The sequence below is a fragment of the Delphinus delphis genome, chromosome 14, assembly GCF_949987515.2.
Source record: "Delphinus delphis chromosome 14, mDelDel1.2, whole genome shotgun sequence".
Lineage (NCBI taxonomy): Eukaryota > Metazoa > Chordata > Mammalia > Artiodactyla > Delphinidae > Delphinus > Delphinus delphis.
In genome coordinates this window covers 14,268,758-14,282,498 of record NC_082696.1, presented here as the reverse complement: position 1 = coordinate 14,282,498, position 13,741 = coordinate 14,268,758, and the positions used below count along the sequence as shown (strand labels likewise).

The window sequence follows — 13,741 nt, the reverse complement described above, 5'->3', positions numbered from 1 at the left end:
TCTAATTTAACTCGTTCTTCTCTTGCTCTTCTTCCATCTTTTTGTTGTCTCAATGGATGACATGACCTTTTGCTAAACTGAGAAGATTCAATGGCTGGTGACTTGTAATAAGGGATGTATTATCTGTATCAAGCAGTTATTAAGGATACACCTGTAAGACTTCATTTATGTCATTTGCAATGTCTGCTTCAATCCTTTTCTTTTATACAGTTTTCCAAGTGCAGTTTCTCTGATAGACTGCCAGCTACATTTCATTTCTACTCCAGGAGTGTCTATATTGTTGCTATATTGTCTATATAGGATATCCTGGGAGAAACAATCGTTTTTACTACCTAAAATATCTATGCTAAAGATCCTTTGACAAAAACAGAGACCTGACAGCAGTTCAAACTAGCTGGATTAACCTTTTGTTTTAATACTGGACAATTTTTCTCTGTTCTTATTCCTTTATCTTTTCAGCTTAAACAAAGTTTAGTATATAAATACTAAGAATATTTCTGATGGAGTTTTTGTGTGATTTCCTCTATGGAAATTGAGACTGAAGTAACTTGTTGAAAACCAGAGTCTACTAAATTAATAGGTACTGATTGCAGACACTTTTGACTAGAGAATGAATCACTATTCTCATGGACTTTTTGCTGTAGCTCTTCACTGCCCTGATGTGGGGTGAAAGCTGGGGGATGATACACACTATTCAGTTTTCCTTTCATTGCCAGTGGATGGATTTTTTTAAAGGCTATTCATATCTTAATAGAGTAGCATGTGAGGTCAACTTGGTCCATTTTAAAAGCACTTTTTTTTGACAAGTATTACTTTCACCATCTTTTAGAAATCTATTGTAAGACTGGGACTTTTTTATTAGAATTTTAATAAAATTTATAATATTATATGATAGTGGATTTTTGTATATAGATACATACCAACACAGATTATTTAATTTTACTAGCAGATATTAATACTATCTTAATTTAGAAAAGTGCTATTTGTATTTTGGTTTAAGTTAGTATAAGCCCTTAAAGGTCTTCTGACAGCCGTCTTCATTTGTGATTCTTCTTTTCAGTTAGTTTTATATAATCTAAGATACCATTATTTTTATCAAGCATTTAATCTGGTATGGAAAAAGCATCTGACAGAGGTAGATTTAGTGGGTAGGTTCAGCTACAAACTTGGACAAGTCATTTATCTGAGACTGAGTTCCCTCACCTGGAAAAATGATTTAGAGCAGGGGTCAGCAGTTTTTCTGCAAAGGACCAGAGAGTAACTAGCTAGGCTTTGCAGACCATGCAGTCTCTGTGACAGCTACTCACTCTGGCATTGTGGCCTGCAAGGAGCCATAGGTACTGTGTAAATAAATGGGTGTGTGCCAATAAAACTTTATATACACAAACAGGTAACTGACCAGGACTGGCCTGTGGGCCGTAATTTGCTGACTCCCGATTTAATGTACGACAAGAGAATCGATGGTTTCCAAATCTAACGTTTTGTCTTTCATGTTTATTGAGAACTTGCTCTGTACCTGTGCTAGATAGTCTGAGGGAAATAAAAATATGTGTAAGAAGTAATCCATAATCCCACAAAATTTAGAATTTGTTTGGGAAATTCATTTGGGGAGGCAAAGGTACACGTTCTCACGATAGGATTAGAGAGTAAGTTAGTATAAAGTGCTGTGCTATGATACAGATAGGGAAGACAATAGATGAATATAAGAAAAGAAGATATTGTCAGTTATAAATGTAAAAAGACTGAGATTGAAGGTAGAAACTATCTTCCTCCAAGGAACAATTTTCACAAATTATTTTCTTCCTGTGTGTTCAGCATTTAGGAGTGTGCTATGTAACACCGCATTGAACTTAGTATTGTCTCTAGGCATTAAGGCATCGGAACAGAAAACACAGGAAAAAAATACTTATAACAGCTAAATGAAGTCAATGTAAGTGTATAAAGAGAAATATTTTGTTGGTATGGCTTTATCTCAAGTTCAAATATTCAATAAAATGTTTGCTTATCTTTGATAGTTAAAGTATGTATCTGATATCTAACTTGTACGTACAGACTAAGTAGTAGGATTTCATTATACTCTGGAAAGTTGTACATATAAACTGCTTACAAGTGCAATTTCTACGTGGCTTCAGAAACTTCTTACTTATCATGGTATGAAGACATTTACAGAAGGTTTCTTAAATGAGATGACTATTGAGTCCAAAGTTCTGCAGGAAGCCTGGAAACAAGGCAGAGTTATTAACTTTTAAAGATAGAGAGGAACCTTAAAAATTATAAAGTTCACTAATTTATTAATTTGTTCATTGAATGCCTCTACTAAGCAAAGCACTGTGTGAGGTCCTGGAGATACAATTACAGTAAAGACATAGTCCTTACCCCCATAGAGCTTAAAGGTAGTAGGAGAAGTGGACAAATAAACCAGCAATTAAATTACAGTGTGATAAGTACCAAGATGAGGGTGAGTGCAGATTTTACAGGAGTCCAGACTTCACTTATTCCTGGTGGGGCTTGAGTCAGGCTCTCAGAGAAAGTTTCCTGATTTAAAATTGTCTGGAGAATTTTGCAAGTGAACAAAATGAAAAAGGGCAGGTTGAGTGTTCAGTCATATGAAAATGGGACTGAGTATGCGGGTAAAGCCCAGGAGGTAAGGCAGAGTTTGGGGAGTTCTGTGAATAAAAATTAACAAAATTAATACTCCATCTAAGACATTCCTGGGCCATATATTTCTTCTTTGTGTAAAAACAAAGTAATTTATTTCCTTTTGACTTTAATGGCATTTCCATCTATTTGATTTGTTTGCGTATATAAAAGGAAAACAGCAGAGCAATAGAGTCTTTCTCATCATAGTCTTGATAGCTTGGAACTAAAAAGTTTTACTGAACTTCTGTGACTCTTTATAAATCACGCTGCCCCTCAAACCTATTTAAGGACAGTGAAGGGTCTGACATGCTGCAGGTAGAAAGTTCTGAAGATGCTGTAGTTCTTCCTGTTTTTCTTGTTGCTTAAGAAGAGAGCTAGAAATGAGTATCCATCAGATTACTCTAGTGCTCTAAGTGTTTAGTTGAAGAGGTAAAGTGTTTGACTTGAAAGCATACAAATTTTCATCCCCTGCCTAGTGTATGAACTTGATTACTCAAGAAATTGAATAATGGCCTCCAGTTGAACATACTTTTTTTTTTTAAAGTGAAGTCAAGGACACGATTTAAAGGAGATGGGTGAAATTGGATATTCTGTGAATTTATTAATCACTGTAGGTAGAGGAGCAGTGTTCCTTAAGATGTGTTGTAGGCAGAGACTCTTGGATGAGTTACATAAGGAGATTTGGTTATAGGTTCAGCAGCCAAGTACTACCTTTGAACATTATTCCAAGGAAAAGGACTCCATGGAGCTCGCAGCTTGGTCATAATATTACAAATAAATATTATAAAGATCATAGTATGGTCTTATATTATAAATGGTCATGAGGCACAGTGGAGGCTCAAACCTATCTGTACACCCCTAGCTGCACTGCCACTTTATATTTTCTTTCTAAGGCATCTGTGGAAGATGCTTAACACTATGCTTAACAGATATGGCCCAGGCCCATGTTGACTTAAAGGTTAGCTAAGGCCAGAAGGACATGGTATTAGGGTGGAGTCTGGTTATGGTTCAGCACAGTGGGGGTTTTAGGTCCGACAAGGATAACTGATGTCCTTACCCACCAGGCCCTAGAAAGCTTCAGGGTGAGAGTCCAGCACCCTGGATAGCTCCTTCAGCAGCTGCCAGGGGTAAGCAGAGACTGACTTTCTAGAGAACCTCAGGCCCGTTCAGCTGGTCTGTGAAAAGAGAACTTAGTTCTTTTGTGCTTAGGAATTCACTCTTGTTTGCCCAAGATGGGTTCGTTTTCATGCTAAGTTTCCCATTTCCAGTCGCCTTCTGTCTTGACCTATGCGCCCCTGTCTAGAAAAGGCCAGAGGATGGGGTAGAAGTGGAGGCTGCCGCTCTCTCATTACAAAACTGTCTTATCTTTGGAGTCATTTCAGAGATACATCTCAGAGTTGATCCTGGCAGTACATGCACCCCAAAATACTAAGTCTTTTGTCTCCACATTTCCCTACTTGCTCTTCTGCAGTCTAGTCTCCAAGTGACAGCAGGAGAACTCTTTTAGATACATTAATCAGGTCATATGGTCTTAAACTTAAACTCTCACTGCACTTAAAGTCCAGATTCCTTTCTGTGCCTTAAAATACTCTGCATGGTCGTATTCCCGCTTCCTTCTCTCCCCATCACTGTAATCCAGCCACGATGGCCATCTTTCTCTTCTCCCAACACACGACACACATTCCTTTCTCAGGACCTTAGTATATATGGTTCCCTTTTTACCTCCCCTGATTACCCCACCAAAAATAACCCTACAAACCTTTGCCTCTAGTTTTTTATTTTTTTAAATACCTTCCTTATTTTCCTTTAAGGCCCTTAAACCCTTAATGAACTTTCAGATTTATTTATTTGGTTGATTATTATCTGTCTGCAACAGGCGCCACCTTCAAATATTCCTGCCCAAACTTGGGTGGAAGCTCAGTGAGAGCTGGTTTCTGGTCTGGTTTGCCCTGTTTGTTGCTATAACTCCCATGTCTACAGTCACGTGGGCACACGTCTGTTAAATGATAGAACGTGGCAAGAAGTCAAAAGAATAGTAGATAAAACCTGCTGGAGGGCTTCAGAGAACAGAGTTATTTCATCAGGTAAGGCTAGCAAGAGAAGTGTTAATGCAAGTGGTATATTTGATATAGGCCTGGAAAGAATTGGAGGATTTTCATAGGCGTTAAGAAGTTTGGAGAAGAATTCCAGAAATGTGAAACAGCATAAACCAAGAAATGCACAGTGGAAATTGGGTAAATCAACTGTGAAAGAACAGAGGGCTTGCTGTCTTCTCTCTGCCTCTTTATTTTCCCTCTTCGTCTCTCTACAAGCAGGCATTCCACAGAGTTTGCAACCTCTGTTCCTTTCACTTTCTCATCCTTTTCTCCACCCAGTTTCCTAAGCAATGTCATACATATCTGTTACGGGTTGAATTGTGTCCCCCCACAAAAAGATATGATGAAGTCCTAATCCCCCAGTACCTCAGAATGTCACCTTATTTGGAAATAGGGTTGTTGCAGATATAATTAGTTAAGATGAGGTCGTACTAGAGTATGGTGACTAATGTTCTTATTGGAAGAGGAAATTTGGACAGAGAGACAGGGAGGATAATGCCATGAGATGATGGAAAGAGATATTGAAGTGATGCATCTACAAGCCAAGGAACAGCAAGGATTGCTGGCAACACCAGAAGGCAAGTAATTCTTCCCTACAGCCTTCAGAGGGAGCATGGCCTTGCTGACACCTTGATTTCAGACTTTTAGCCTCCAGAACTGTGAGGCAATACTTTATGTTGTTTTAAGTCACTCATTTATGGTACTTTGTTATGGTAGCCCTAGGGAACAGTATTTAAGACCTACAGTATAACAGCTATGTAAATATCTTCCAAGTTTAGCTCCCGTACCAACCCTGCTTCTTAGTGACGCCTACATATCCCTGACACTAGCCACTCCTCCTAATTACTTTTATATCAGTTCCCTCACCATTCCCTCAGGCATCTACACTTAAAAGCTTGGAGGTAGTTATCCTCATCTTTTCACTTTGCAGTCCTTCCCTGGGATGGTTCCCATCAGAACTGTTGTGTGATCCTGTTGGGTCTATCTCTTTAATGTCTATCCATCCAATTCCCACTACTTCGAGTTTGCCCTATTAACTTTCACCAGGATCGTTGCAGTAATTTCATTTTTCCTTTTTCCTTCTTCATTTAAATCACTTCCTTCATTTGTTTTCCTTCTTCCAAACGTGTCTGCACACTGACAGTCTATTAACATTAGCAAATCACTAATCATAACAATACTTTGCACAGAATTCTTTAATGACTTCTGGGGCCCATGGAATAATCCTTAGACAACCAAGCATTCAAGGATTTCCCCAGTCATGTCCTAGCCTATCTTTCTGGTTGTCTTAAAGTCATCGTTTCTACTTCTGAGGTAGACCCTCTAGACTGGACTACATACTGTTATTCAAACATGACTATCCCATTTCTTTGCTAGGAATTTCTTTCTGGATTTACCTGTAAAATTTCTTCTTGTCCTAGTCAAAGTGATTGTCATCAAACTTCTGATGTTAATGCAGAAGTTCTCTTTCTTCTTGGCACTCCATATTACAGTCAGCACTTTGTATCTGTGGGTTCAACTAACCCCCGATTAAAAATATTAATAAAAATTCCAGAAAGTTCCAAAAAGCAAAACTTGAATTTTCCGTGTGCCAGCCAACTATTTACATAGCATTTACACTGTATTTACAACTATTTGCATTTACATTTTATTAGGTATTGTGAATAATCTAGAGATGATTTAAAGTATACTGGAGGATGTGTGTAGGTTATATGCAAATGCTGTGGTTATTTTATATAAGGCACTTGAACTGCCACATATTTTGGTATCTGAGGGGGATCCTGTAACCAATTCCCTGAGGATACTGAGGGATGACTGTACTTTGTTCCCATTGCCTAGGATTGCAGGTACAGGCATACCTTGTTTTACTGCTCTTTGATTTATTGCTTTTTGCAAATACTGCGTTTTTTACAAATTGGAAGTTTTGCGGCAACCCTACATCGAACGTCTGTTGGCACCATTTTTCCAACAGCATTTGCTCACTTCATGTCTCAGTATCCCATCTGGGTAATTCTCGCAATATTTCAAACTTTTTCATTATTACTATGTTTGTTATGGTGATCTGTGATCAGTGATCTTTTATGGTACTATTGTGATTGTTTTGGGGCATCATGAGCTGCACCCATACATGATGGTGAATTTAATTGATAAATGTTGTGTTCTGACTGCTCCACTGATGAGCTGTTCCCTCATCTCTGTCCTTCTCCTTGGACCTCCCTATTCCCTGAGACACAACAATATTAAACTTAGGCCAATTAATAACCCTATAGTAGCCTCTGATTGTTCAAGTCAAAGGAAAAGTCAATCGATGTAGCAAACTTCATTGTTGTCTTATGTTAAAAAATTGTCACTTTGAGCAACCACCACCCTGATCAGTTATCAGCCATCAACATTGAGGCAAGACCCTCCACCAGCAAAAGGATTACTCGCTGAAGGCTCAGATGATGGTTAGCATTTTTAGCAATAAAGTATTTTTTGATTAAGACAGGTACATTTTTAAGACGTAACGCTATTGCGAACAATAGATGACAGTATAGTGTAAACATAACTTTTATATGCATTGGGAAACCAAAAAATTCATGTGACCCCTTTTATTGTGATATTCACTTTATTGCAGTGATCTGGAAGCCAACCCTCAAAATCTCTGAGGTCTGCTTGTATTAGTGTATGTGTGTCTTTCTCTTACTGACTGTGAGTCTCCCAAAGGCAAGGCCCAAATCGAGGCTTCATATTACAGGAGTCACTCAATGAATAAATACAAGAATGAAAGGATGGTTAGGATCAGTTTGCTTTAAGCAACATAAAAGCCATTACATTTTTTCAGTCATGGGAGAGATATGACAAAGCAGTCTTTAATTAAGATGAATCTGCCAGAGGCATTTAGGAGAGACCAGAAAAGGGAGCAGCTAAAAGCACGAGGATGAATTTGTCTGATCGTCACATACCTTAGACTTACTAAAAATCTGAACTTTGGTATTTGTGAAATGGGAAAAAGGAATAGAATGAAGGATATTATAATGAAAGAATCTACATTGTTTTAAGATGATTCAATATGAAGTATCTGGAAAAGAAGAAAGTTAAAGAGGTTCAAAAACAGAGGGAAGATGCTGGTGTCATCACCTGAACTGGGAAAATCAACAGGAAGGCCAAACAGATAGGGGTAGAGAAAATTAAATTCCAGACGTACTGAGTTTGACGTGATAGCTGGACATTCAGATAGAATTATCCAGCAGCTACAGAAACAGAAGCAGCACCCTGCAGACAGTCCAGGAGTGGGAATTGGAATCGATTTCCTCAATTAATTTTAAAGAAACTTGATGAAATGAATGGTTTAACTACGTCCTGAAGGTGGTCCGTTGTTAATAATGAAGAAGTAACTCCAGAAACATCCTCTTGATTCTCATGATAATATGAGTTTCCTGGATCTTACCAAAACCTTGTAAAAAGCACTCATTATTAAACGTGTATGTTCAAGGCCCTTCTAAACAGGAAAATCACAAATTAGCCCAATAGGGCCAAATGCTGCTCTCCAGGATCTTACAATTTGAGAACATGCTGGTACCAACACATTAGCTGTACAAATGGTAAATGGCAGGAACAAATCGAAGCATTTTTATGATGTTCAAATAAAAAAGCAAGCTTCCCCCCCACCCCCAATTATTAATACTATGGGAGTCCACAGACAGCTTTTCTAACCCAGAAAGATGCAAATTGTGCAACAGAGAAATAAGACAATTGGGGCCAAAGGGCAGGAGAGTTTTAGGGTGTATACATATGAGCTATCATGTAATTTTCAAATGAAAGAATTTATAATGAAACTTTTTAAAAGAAAAGTCTTACCTCCAGCTATTGGTAAACCTGCCAGATGTTTGGCTCCTGTCTGTCAACGGAGAAAAAAAGAAAGGCACAACCCTAAAATTTAAGACTTGAAAACCTCCTTCCATGTAAGAGTGCCATCCCTATTACCAATTTTAAGTGCTAGTTACTCTTTAATGCTCCAGTATGAAAATTAGAGGTGTGTGCACACATGAATGCATGCATTTGAAGACTGGCTCAGAAAAGCAAAATCATAGTCTTTCTACCTGTGAAATGACAGTGGCTGTTCTTTTTTTATCCTTCAGCCAAATAATCTTTATCTTGGAGATAATTAAGACAAAATGCATCTGACAAATAAACTCAGTCTAGAGCCCCTATTTCTTGGCGGTGCTTGTGGACACAGCTGAAGCTTTTAGAGGTCTTTAAAAACCATGGCAACAAATGCCTTTGAAGGGTAAGCAAAGGTTCCAAATGTTTTTAATCGCTGGTGTTTTTATGCTACCACTTCAAGCATTCTTTTTCCTTTTTTTGTCCATCTGATTGAAGTTAAATTTCCAATTTCCCTACTAAATGGTTCTGTCCTGGTCCTGGCATTGACTATTTCCATTAAAGTAGTAGACTTTGTGCCCATATATAGTGGTTAAGCTTATCAACAATTCCATTAGAAAGCCTTGTTTATGAGCGGCATTAATTTCACACAAAAATTATAGATAGCCTTTAATAGGCACATTTTCAAAGGGCATTAACTAGCCCTCAAAATTATGTGCTAACACTGTTCTTACAAAACCTACCAATGGCGTCCCGTGGCCTAATCCTGCCTAAATTTCCCTTTCCTTCATAGAAAGCTGCTGTTGATACCGTTAAAATGCTATTTCCTTTTAGATCCTTTCAGAGAGAACGGGCTGATTCTCTGATACTCATTCAGAGAAGCGTATACTTCGAGATGTAGTCTGATCACTTCTGAACTATGTATTATACTTTGCTATTTCAGAACTGTGCACACAGGTTATACTGTAACCTGCTCGCCTGGCTTTTTGACTGAAAAATAACAACACTCAAGAAAAATCTGTTTCATAGATCTGCCATCCACTTTGTAAAATTTTTTCTTGGAATTATGTTAATTCTCTGCTCATGTGTGAGTTTTAGAGCAGATTTAATATTTTTAAAGGAAAGTAGTGCTTTACTTGAGAAACAGAGAATATAGTGGGGGAAATATTTCTGTTATTTTCCTCACATTTTCATCTTCCTTTAGCTGAAATAAAAAAGAGATTTCATTTTTTCAGTTGCTAAGAAATAAAGGAACAAAGAAGTAAACAATTTAATTATTAAATTATAATTTCTCTCTGCCATAGGTACTATTCTGTTTTCTTTGAGAAAGGGTACATGGATTTTAAATTTTATCCAGAGGAACATCATCTTTATCCGATCCATTTGGCGGTTTCAAAATCATGTATTAGGAAGTGTGGAGTGAATAAGTAAAGAAATTCTTAAATCATCCCCCAGGGGTGAGTGGCTAGATTACATTTATAAATATACATTTTTTGTGTGATTCAAATCCAAGCACAGTGATTTAAAAGAATCCTACACACACTTTACTATATTTCATTAAGTGATGCACACAATATTTTCCTTATACACCACAGAAGATAAGTTATACTTCTTAAGATAATTGAAATTCATAATTGTTTTGTTCCTTTGACACTTCAGAGTTCCTAATGAGAGATTTCATTTGAAAATTATGTAAAAGTACACTTACCACTACTACTAACCAGTGACACGATGGTAGATTGTAGTCACCTTGGAGATGGTTTTCTTCTTTATTTTCTTTTTCTGACTGCTAGCATGTTGATCGCTCTTCCTGCTACACAAGTGCCTGCAGACCAGCCCCATCTCTGCCCTCTCGACCGACCTCCTCGTGCGCAGTTCCTCATACTGGCCTCTGTTCTTATCAAGTTAATTTGGTGGGTGTCTTCACCAACCCCTTGTGGGAGTTGTTCTCCCTCTGCCTGTGTTATCTGGTACATGCCATTCTCTCCCCTCTCACCACCCAACCTGACTTCTACGAAGTGTTGTCTTTCACCAGACCCAATTCTTGCTTTTCCTTATTGCACTTTTCTTAGCTCATGTCTTCTTAGCCTACAGACCTCCCTCCTCAAGTTCCTCACAGCCTCTCTACCCAAGAGGGCTAACTAACTCTTCGAGTTCAGAGACTTAGAACAAGATTTTTTTATGCAACAGATATTTCTTGAATGACCATTTTATTTTAGCCCTGGGAGAAATGCAAAAATATAAAATCCATAGACTGTGAGATCCAATTAAGAATTCAGCTTGTACAAAAGTGGAAAGATTGTAATAATACACACTAAACCATAGAAGCATTAAACTCAGCACTACAGGAGATGCCACAAAGCAGTATAAAGGAACAAAGGGATATCTCAGAAGATAAGGTTATGAGTTGAGAGGAGGGAGTGGGCACAGAGCACTGGAGTAAAGCTGAAGACATCGTGGTGTTTAAATGGACACCCTGTTCAGAGGACCAGGTGGAGAGTTCTACTTCATTGTAAGTGCCCTGTGATCTATTGTGATTTCATGGCTCACTTCTGCATGTTTAATACCGTAGAACATTATATATTTTAGGGGAGTATGGGTTTTTTATTTTTTTTTGAAGTTTACCTGTAGTTTATTTTTTTTAATTTTTATTGAAATGTTGATTTACAGTGTTGTGTTACATTCAGCTGTACAGCAAAGAGATTCATTTTCATAAATATATATGAAACCCATATATATATATATATATATATGGGTTTATTATTTGTAACATATTTTAAAAACATATTCCATGTGTATATCTGGACCGCTTTTATTAGCAGTAAGTCTGTCATGTATTCAGAAGTTGATAACACTTTACTTATTTCCAGGATAATGTGCTATTTCAGTTTACTTTTGAAGTTTGACATGGGAGTGATGTTAATAAAAACCTGAAGATGTTCCTCTGAAGTAATATGTAATGTAGCTATTATGGAGGTAAATGTATTTGATATTTGATGTGGAAGAAAACAGTTGGTCCCAAGCTAAGATGTATTTAAGTAGGCTTAGCTTAGACTCCATAATTTTTCTGTTTGCAACTTTCTTGACTTTTTTCCTTGGTTTTAAATTTATGAGATATTTATGAAAGGGTGTTCTAAAAAATGGCTAGAGACTTTCACTTCTAAGCTTTGACATAAACTTCCGTATAATATGAACCACTGATAGATGATAAACTTAGATACATCCTTTAATTTTTAAAATTGTGGCAGGAAACCTGATCTCAGAGGAGAAAAAAAAATAATTTGGTCAGCTTTAATCAATTTTGTAAAGGGCATTTGGAGCATTTCAATTCCTCTCTCCTCCATTCTTTCTGTATAATACTTTATCCTAAGGTTGGTACTGTTGAGGCAGTTGGTGTAAAGGCATAAGATGACAGCAATACGTGAATTTAGATCCCAGAAATGGGCTTTTTTTTTTCACTCTACCACCTGTTCTGGTTGTGTTCCTTCCTGAATTTTTGTAAATCCACGCAAGGACCAGGATGGGCAAGGTAGGTGCTGGTTCAACTCCTACCAGGGCTGAGGTATCCTGCTCCTTTTTCTTACTTTTGTATCTCCTTCCTGAACCAAGTAAGGGCACCAGAGTCACAATCCTGATTTTGGATCCATTTTCCTAGAAATATAGGTACTGTTAAGATCCCTGTGGACCATGTATTACTCATTAAATGCTTCCTAGAGAGACGCTTTTTCTGAATACGAGACAGGAGAAAGTCTTTGAGTCAAAAGTTTCTTGTAAACACTTCCGTGTGTGTGTGTGTGTGTGTGTGTGTGTGTGTTGTATTAACATACATATGCACATATACATAGGTACATACATAAATACACATATTCACATACACTCATATATAGAGAGGGAAAGAACTATGTACAGACTTTGGAAATAGGTACTACAGTATATTAACAGTGACTATCTCTGAGTTATAGGATTATGACTAAATTTTAATCTTTTTGATAATCTGCATTTTAATTTTTCTAAGAAGTAACTTTACTGGCGTAATAAAAAATTATTTTAAAGATCCATGTTGTAATTGACTTATTTCACACTAGTATTTACTTTACTTTTTCCTCAGTAGAGAAAGATTGTTGTGTATCTAGCAAGTCTTCATACCTGAGTTTCCAAACATGTTTATTCTCTGTTTGCAAGAGGACCCATATGCACTGAAGTAACAGCTTTCATTTTATTATTCATGGGCCCAAGTGAAATTGCATCAGTTGGGTATGAGGAAGCTGAGGCCAGTAAAGTAGTATTCCTTATGCGTTGTTGAGAAGCTATAGCAGAGGAGGTGAAAGGCCTTGTGTCAATGCTACCTAAGGAATCTCGGTCTTTAGAGTAGCTGGCCTGACCAGCAAGGATGAAATATTTCAGTCATGCAGCCAAATAGCGATTGTTTACCTAATCATACATCCCGGGGAGGAAGAGCCAGCCTTTTGGGAGGGCCTTGGGTGTTAACAGTTGTTGATGGCAGTCGCACGCTAATAGAACTGAAACACTGTTGAAATGAGGAATTGCAATCCGGATGTCCAGAACTGGCAGCTCTCAACTTCCTTTTCGTATTTCTCAAGTCCCACAGCATGAAAAAGTCTTTGTCTTTCCAAAGGATGTTCCCAGTCAATCAAAGACTTAAAATTTAGTCATTCAAGAGGACTAGTGTCAGTAAGAGTTCCCCCCCTTTGATTTGAATATGGCGGGACAGCCACGGAAATTCACAAAGCTTTGCATTAGAATGAGGCTTGTTTTCCCTTGGTGTCTTAGCCTTTTGGCTAAGGTACTAGACTGCATTACACCAGCATTTCCCAGACCTTTCAAGAAAAAGGATTAAAAGGGGAAAGGGGATAAAATTTGAGGACTGATTGAGAAAACACATCCTGACAGTAAGCTTTCATGAAAGGAGTGGTGCTTTCAAATGCATTTGCATCTTATGTTTGTCCTGAGGGCTCTACACAGTTGAAGCATACTGCACACACGGATGACATACATGAGTTGATCACTCTGGAGACAGTGCTTGATCCTCACCTCGACTGTCTGCCCTTTGCCATAACTCCTTGTGCCAATGGCATCGTGACTGATGACATGTACTTTAGCAGTTCATTCTGCTCCCACTT

General features: G+C 37.8%; 1 protein-coding gene across 5 annotated transcripts in view; it reads left to right on the top strand.

The window, feature by feature from the left end:
• Positions 1 to 13,741, top strand: part of ESR1 (estrogen receptor 1) — a 250,569-nt gene that overhangs the window by 35,679 nt on the left and 201,149 nt on the right. The gene's annotated exons all lie outside the window — the stretch shown is intronic.